Here is an 8918-nt window from a genome sequence, read left to right on the forward strand (position 1 = left end):
GTATTTGTATGAATCTTTAAAAAAGAAAAGAATTTTGTTATCTCTAGCAAGTCTTCTTGCTTAGGGCGGTGGGTGGGAGGCTCATTCCCAAGCCGGCGGTTACGTCCGTACCACGTATTTCACAGTATAGCTGTAGGTTTGCCGACTGTCGGTTCACATAGTTTCATGGTTACCTCTTTGTTCTAAACATAGGAAAAGCCTGGTAATCGCTGACGTCAGGTGGTCCTGTTCCCAGTCAGCCCCCTACCACCTCATTAACTTTTAAAATGTGCAGGTTTACAATAATAAAAACTAGGAAATAGGGAGGTGTGAAAGGTAAGGCTCAAAGGTAGAAAACGTGTAATGGCAAACGTAACATGGAATAAGAATAATAAAATGTAAGGAAAGTATCTGAAAACAGGCGATGGGTTGAAAAATGAGCCCTGGTATTTATAACTAGTAATGTAAATTGTCAGTGTTAAGAAAAATAAAGGCTGGGAAGGAGAGAAACCACTGCTCTGATCCCGCAGATGCTCCGCAGTAGCGTGAGGCACGGGCGTTACTGTTAAACTTCTTGAGACCTTAGATAGCACGTGCACATAATTTAAAGAGAAATTAATATTGGCAAGTGGTATTTATGACTATAGGAGCAAAACCTGCCCTGAGCTTACTTTTGAATATCCTGCTTGTCCCTCATCTGCCTAGCAAGGTTTGTGTTGGCTTGCAACAGGGGTTCTGGATCCGTGCAGCCGGTCTGATTGTTCATGCAGCCTTTTGAAACAGAGCTTTCTGCGTGCTGTTGCTGTACGAGGAGCAAGTAAGAGCAAGAGGATGCTGCGTTTGTGGCCGTGTTTGACCTATGAAGTGTGGCCGGGCTGAACTGAGCTTATGGGAGAGGTCAGGGCTGCTGGGAGTTGACTCGAGTCTTGCTTTCTCCTGGTGTGCAACAACCCAGGTACATAGGTACACTCGTTTCATCGGAGCTGCCTTGGTGGAGACAGGGCTGCAGCTTCACCACGCATCTGGTGTGTTCATCGGTAGGATAGCACTAAGCATCTGTGCACAGGAATGGGTCGTGCAGGTCCAGTGAGACTCCTTGGATATTGAAGCAAGACGCAGATTTAAGTACCTGTTGGGCTTTCTGAACCATTCACCACTCCCAGAATGTTTGCATGTACTTCAGGGAATCTCCTTCTCTTGTGCAAAGCAGAACTGGAGTGTAAGATACTTTGTGTGTCCTGTAATTTCCCTCTTTTGTCATAGACTTGGGAGAAGTTGCGCTAACTGCAAACTACGCAATTACCCAAACTTGGGTAATTTCTGTGCTGCATCTTGTCCAAGGGAGGTAGGAAGGAAAACTGAAAATCTTCTTTATGCAATTGGGCAAGCTAAAGCCAAACACCACTAAAAAAGTGTGTGTCTGATTAGTTCAGGACCAGTTGCTATATATTAACTGTCTCCCTGTTCAGCAGATCTGCCAGTTCATAAATGTTCATGGAAGCGAAAGGCTGCATCTGCCTTTAATTGGGACAGATAATCTGTAGGCAAGCCAAATTCCTAGGCATGCCTGCACATGTCCTTTGCAGAGCTATAGTCTCTCTTGGTGATCTCACTTAAACATAGTCAAAATGATTAAGAGATGCCCTTCCCTTATGTTTTGAAATGTAATTTTCACTTGAAAAATAATCACAGTACTACTGACTACCATGCAGCATGCTTTGTTAGTAGCTCAAAGCAGCTCACAACAAGGAGTTAATTATTAGGCAGGGTTAGGATTTAAAACAAAACTAACAGATTTTCTGTCCGGAAATGCTGATTTATCAGAAGAGAAACTATTTGTGGGAATAGGTATTCCCCTGAATTAAAAAAAAAAGACACACACACAAAAAAAAAACCCCACCAACCAACTGTTTTAGCATTGCTTTAAAAGGCACTGCTGTGATCTAAATTTGAAGTTTTATTTTCTGGATAGAAACAATGCTTTATTCGGCTTATACTAAAAAGCTGGAAAGCATTAAAAAAAAGTCAAAATTAAAGCAAAACATCTTGAAATTATTATAGTAGAGTCTTTTGGATAATAGGCTTGTGAACGTTTTAGAGATACAAAGTTTTGCTTGAAGACAGATGCGGAAATATCAAGACCTTGACAATCCCTTGAGCGCAGAAGACTATTTTGCCATCAACTCTAGTAGGTATGATGTCCTCGTCCTGCGCTTGGATGACCTAAGGGCAGACAGAAATAGGGCAGCTCTGGGAATGGAGATGGAGTTTCCAAATTCTAGGTAACTCCCTATCACCAAGATAACACTGCTCCCTTCTCTCGCTCTCCCTTCATTCCCAAATGGCTTACTGGGAACTGCTGACTCGGCGGGTGCCGCTGGTTCTCTGCTAACCAGATCGCCCCACTGGCTGCGTCCCAGGCAGGGTGAATCACCCTGCGTGGCTCCAGGCTCCCATCACTCCTCTATCTGGCTCCTTCACCTAAGGAAGAATAGAAATGTGTGTTTAAAGCTAACCCTGGGCATCTGAGTTGGCGTTATCAAAGGAGTATTCATTCATTTCATAGTATTTCATTCATTCATTCCGAACCTGCCCTCCAGTTGACTTTCACTAAATCTTCTATTTCACTTTTAATTTTTAACTAAAATGTATTTCCTTTGTACCAACCACTGTGTCTTTGAAATAGGTGAAACATCGTGTATGCCGATAATGTTTTCCATACAAATTGTTCATGCTGTTTTCAAAAGGGGAGAGATTATTTCAAGCAAGGAGGGTGGCTGAGATGACCTCCCGAGGTGTCCTCCAGTCTGAATTTTCCCTGTGATCCCTTGGCCATGAGAAATGGTTTGGGCCTTATTTTCTTCCTCCAGACATGTACAGGTAGATCCTCTCATCCCTTGTAGAAATCTTTTCAGAAACCATACTTGTTATTTTTGAGACTTTGATGCAGAAGAGGAATAGATGGGCAGCTGGCAGAAGTTTTGTTTTTGACTTCAGTGGTGTCTGGACTTGCCCTGGTGTTTGTGTCTCCAAAGTCTGACTCAAACCCAGTTCAAGCCAATGGAAAGAATCCCAGCAGCTTAACAGATATAAAGTTGCCACTCTTGAAAGGATAAACTTTTGGTAACAAATCATTTAATAAATACCACTGCTTTCTGATCTGCTGGTGAGCTATCATCAAACGGAGTTTTAACGACGGTTATTCAGGCATACACAAACACATTTCATCCCGCTGGTGCTACCCAGATGACGCACTCTGCTGCACCATCACAACATATTTTGGCACCGATGCTGTACCCGTTGCACACAACCTTCTCCACCTGCCAAATACTCTTTCCTTTTCTTGGGCAGTGGCTGGGCTGTGCCTATTTGCCTCCATTTGCTGCCTCCTTTTCTTTGCTTCGATATGGCTCTACCTCTTTGTCTGTTTGCTAGTTTGGCTGCCCAAATCCATTTATTTTAATGCTGCTGGGATCCTCAGCACATCAGGGGTGCCCACAGCCTCCATGGCACCTGCCTTTCCTAATCCAAGCAAGACAAAACAAAAGTCACCTGAATTTATTACCACTTTGAAAAATTACTGTTCTCCTTAAAGGACAAGGTTAAGGCTTATGGGGAGAGGTGGTACGTTTCATTAGACCAACCAATAACAAAAACAGACAAGCTTTTGGCCATGTAAGTCTTTGCTTGGGGCATTTAGGGGTGGCCAGTGAGCAGGTTTCTCCATGGCCTCCCTTGTGCAAGGGCAGCTCCCCTGGGGATGTGTCCACAAGGTCTGCAATTTGTAAGCCAAGGAAATATTTTTGATAATCCATAACTTGCCTAACAAGGACTTCCCATGCAAAAATGGTCGTTTGTCTTCAGAGAAATGTTTTTGGAGGACTATTTTTGTGGTAAGTCACTCGATGTTACTGATCCTCATTAGCATAGAAAAGCACACATGCTTTCCCTCCAGGAGTATGTAAGTGTTGGAATTTCTAACGTTAGAAATGATTGAAACTGAGTGGTTTGAAATAGCAATTTTTCCTATATCTGACATTTAAAAGATGACAGTTTTCTTTCCCATGTCCATCCTCATTATTTATCAGAATTTAGGGTGTAATTTACAGCTGTAGCAAGTAAAATTGAAAGCCTGACTCCTTTCAGACCACTGCCTCCCTTCTCCTTCGCCTGCTGCAGTTCCAGCCTTTCCCAAACACCTGCACTGCCACCTTCTGCCTGTCCTGCAGGTCACAGCTGAATTTCCACCACGGTTTTCTTTTCTCATCCTGCCTGATACTATGCATGTCCGAGGAAAACTTGGAATACAAAGAAGAAACCATGTGTGCACATACACAGTCAAGATGGTCTATAAATGGATTTTTGTTTCTAGCTGGTCTGTATTACAGACGGCGATTGCATAATTCCAGCTTTGATTTAGAGGAAGGGAACCCTACAGTGTTGCTCCCCATGACCCAAAAAACTAAAATACTTTGTTCAGCCACTTCAAGCCAACATAGTGGCTAGTGATTAGCCACCAGTGTTTTGACAGGTTTGCTCAACAACCTGGTTGATGTAGGCAGCATCTGAAATAACCAAATGGGTGCTGGTAGGAGACAAAGTTTCGACCGTCAGTTGGTGTAAATGAGGATTTCCTACTTGACTTTGGAGAAGCTACCCTGATTCATACCCAGTGATGATGTGTTTCAAGTTATCCTATGAACTGTGCTAGTTGCGTCTGCTTCCACTGTGGCAAAGGAAAAGGAAACACAAGTGATGCATGCCTATGGCTTATAGATGGATGAAAAATGTCCCTTATTTCTTTCCTTCTTGTTGAAATATTAGTTAAATACAAAATCGATTTGAGAAAAAAGAAAAGCACCTAAAAGCTAAGCAAACCCAGCCATACTTTAAACCCTTTCATGTTGCTCATTTGAAATAATTCTTGGTATTCTTCCTTTCCTGGCTAAGGAAGAGGTGCCGAAGTCACATTCTATTTAGGAAAATAAATGTTCTCAGTGAACATGCTAATTCCTGCAGCAGCCAGCCTCACACCGAGTGGCACTTCCAAGCAGGAGCAGAGTCCCTAGCCCCAGCTCTGTGAACCTTTGAGAGAGAGATGGGCTCACCACTGTCTCACGGAAAGTGCCAGAGCAATTATTAAATGTCTAAAACCCAACCTTTAACAGAAAGCCAGTTCCTGCAGCCTTGAGAGACTTGATGCATGCAAGAAAAGATTGGAAAAATTTCCCCCGCATTGTAAACATCATTTCCCTCAACATGCCGCAGCATGGCTAAGGGAACAGTGGCATCTGGTGTTCGCTGAGCTCTCTTACAGCCACCAGCTTCCCAGGCGGGTGCTAGCAGGCTTCAGCTGGGCATGGGCAGGATTTGGCTCCCCACATGCAGGTATCTAGTGGCACCTGAGACCTGGAGGCTGTCAAAGACATCTGTACAAGTGTCCAGGCGTTGTACAGGCCATAGGGGACACTCAAGCCCATCTGAATGGCAGCTAGAGGTCTGGATGGTGCATCAAACGAGAGAAACCCAAACTTGCTTCTAGTGGAGAAGGTAATTGCTCTTGTTGAGGGATGAATTCCCCCCACCCAGCACCATGGTGGTGATGCAGTATCACCAGGGAGCTTCTGACTTGGATGCTGTTTGAGATTTATGTATTTTCTGAAACTTTTATTCCACCTTTCTCAGTGGAATGTGCTGCCTTCTGAGGTGCCCGAGTCCATTTGGTGAGGCAGCCTGCCCACCCCGAGGCCTATGACAGCAGCCTGTGCTACGACAGCTCCAGGGTGTGATGCTCAGCTGTGTGTGTCTGACTTGTTTTTACCATCTGAACCTCTCCTCAGTTCAATCTCACGTTCTCGGTTTGAGATACAAAATGCAAGTGCTGCCCAGGAGCCTTTCCCTTGCCGGTGATTTTAACTTACCCAAACTCTGGAATGAGTTTCAGTGGGAGGTGTTTGTTTGCTCCTCTTTCCCCATCTTTGCTCTTGCCATTAAACAGGATAGTCCCACCATATCTGCTGTATAGACATGGGTAACTTTGCTGCTGCTAGAGCCTAATACATCTTTTAAACACCTCTGGCAGGCCAGTGTCGGAGCTTTATGGTGAGTGTGTGCCATCTCTGGCTTCTGGGTGGAGGGTCTTCTTCTGCTGGTCCCCAAGACACAGCCAATGGCTTGCTTATAGACAAACTGAGCTGTGTTTCCTTTTCCTGGCAGGAGAGGAAGCCCAAACCTGAGCAAAACAAAAGTTTAAGATGTGCGTCTTCCTGGAAATTCTGATGCAAATTAGAAAAAGGCACATTTCAGTTAGCAAAAAGCAGCGAGTAATACGGTTTATCCATGTTCTACCTCAAGTGCATGAAAGACTGGTCGTTTCCTATTGAAATGAAAAGAATTACAACCTTGAGCTTGGACCTCTATGGAAAAAATTTCTGCTGGTTTCTGTAATTTTTCAAGTTGCACATTTTTTTAGAAGTTCTGCTTCCTTATACTTAACCAAAGGTCATTTTGCACTATTTGCAGGTTGCCCCAAGATAAGTTTTCTTTGAGTTCTGGGACTGAAAGACCTTTTTCTGTTCATGTTGTGATGGTACATAATCTGATGCACAAGCTCCTGAGCCTGGTTACTCCTCCTGCCTCCGCCCTGATCCGATGCTGCTGTTCATTCCTGCTCCTCCCTGTGGCTGCGCTCAGGAACTCAGCGCTTCCCCAGCACAGGGCCTTAATTTGGTAGCTAAACTCATTCAGAGATCCTAATTACTGTCCCTTTTAGGCAGTTTCTGTCCCATTAAGTTACAACAAAATGCATTTTGTTAACATCAGAACTGGTTTTACAGCTACAAGTGGCAGCAAGGGGCGGCTCTGCAAAGGCACTGCTTAACGGTCGATCTCCGATGCTAAAACAAGCAGCACCACAGCTAACAAGACATCTCTTCTTCTCACCCGTGAGATTTTGGAACTCATCAGGTAGTTTTACATAACGTGTAGTACTATAAAGTGATAACATCTAAAGGGCTGACTTTTGGGTGGTGTCATGTACTTTGGCACGGTGTTCCTCAGACTGCCGGATCTCTCTATTTTGCAACAGTTTGTTCAAAGCAAGTCCTGGAGTTGCCATGCTCTGACGTTTATTTTCTATAAAAACATGGGAGGCTTTCCAAAGTGTAGCTGAACTTCTGCTAAAAAAAATATTTGAAAAAACAATGGCAACTGGGCACCTCACTACAAGAAGGATGTTGAGGTGCTGGAGCGTGTCCAGAGAAGGGCAACGAAGATGGTGAGGGGTCTGGAGCACAAGTCTTATGAGGAGCGGCTGAGGGAACTGGGGTTGTTTAGTCTGGAGAAGAGGAGGCTGAGGGGAGACTTTATCGCTCTCTACAACTACCTGAAAGGGGGTTGTGGCGACGAGGGTGTTGGTCTCTTCTCCCAAGTAACTAGTGATAGGACAAGAGGAAATGGCCTCAAGTTGCGCGAGGGGAGGTTTAGATTGGATATTAGGAAAAAATTCTTCACTGAGAGGGTGGTCAGGCATTGGAACAGGCTGCCCAGGGAGGTGGTGGAGTCGCCATCCCTGGAAGTGTTCAAAAAACGTGTGGATGTGGCGCTTCAGGACATGGTTTAGGGGACATGGTGGCGCTGGATTAATGGTTGGACTTGATGATCTTAAAGGTCCTTTCCAACCTAGTGATTCTGTGATTCTGTAATTCCAAATCCCACTGAAATTAAATGCAATCCCCATCATCTCCTACGAAGACTTCAGACCTAGGCTGGCAAATGACACTACTCTTGCAAGTCAACAGGCAATTGTAAGTGTGTGGAGAACAGGCTGCAGAGACGTATGCTCTACAAATACCCCAACCTTTTTGCTATCAGCAGGCACGATAAACATCGCTGCCTGAATAGGGTTACAGAAAGAGTAAGAAACGTTAGTTTTGTAACATGTTTTGTTTATTAAACTCAGTTTTCACTGATGTCCTGAGCTGACAAAAATGTTTCCCAGGAAGATTGACAAACAGAAACAATTAATAAATACAGAGAGATAGAGATATATATATCTCTTTCAAACACTGTAGGTATAAACAAATAAAAGCTCTGTTTTGCTATTTTGGGAGGTCCTATGTAACCAGTATTTTCAACTGGCCAATTAGCAGCACATGTGTTAACCAGTGAAGAACTTCCACTTGTTTTTAAATGATCAAATCCAGTGTTTTAAAATTATTGCTCATTATCAGACCAAAAAAACCAGGATATAAAGGGTGTTCATTAACGATCTTCATTAACAGCAGGGATGGTATATATTGACAGTACATGCAGCTTTATAGTGGGGTTTTTTTAACGCAATTGAGATCAAAGCTTTCAGAAATGAACTAAGGTATTAGGCAACCGATCAGAGGATATTACAGGAGCCAAATTCTCAGCAGGGCTGTCCTTGGCCCCTTCATAAAATCCCCCTTCTTTTAAGATGTCAGGCTGAGCACCCTTGACACAAATGCCTCCAAACTACTAACGGCAGGGGACAGGGCACCTAACTGCAGCACTGCTCCGAGGCTTTGCCACCCCGCGCTAGCTCTGCTCCTGCCTCTTTGCCAAATTCCCCAGGACCTGCCTGGTGGGGCTGCCATGGGCTGGGGATGAGGAAGAGGACCACTGCACTGAGGTATTTTTCCTCCCTTGCTGGTCCTCCTGGCTAGCAGGGTCAAGGGAAGGGACAGTGGCAGGTACCAGCAGAAGGTAGAAACGTGGATTTCCTCACAGTGCTTGTAACTAGAGGCATCTCAACTTTTGCAGCTACTGGTAGCAATGCCTTGCATGGTAGATTCCCCCCATGCCTATCGCATACACTACTTGGCTAGCAGTCTCCCACCGGGGCTATGCTACAGCAGTTCTTGCTGCCTTCTGCTTGGGAGGACCTTGGGGCCAGCATCGGCCTTTCCATGCCC

The sequence above is a fragment of the Phaethon aethereus genome (assembly GCF_964289735.1).
Source record: "Phaethon aethereus genome assembly, chromosome: 6".
NCBI lineage: Eukaryota > Metazoa > Chordata > Aves > Phaethontiformes > Phaethontidae > Phaethon > Phaethon aethereus.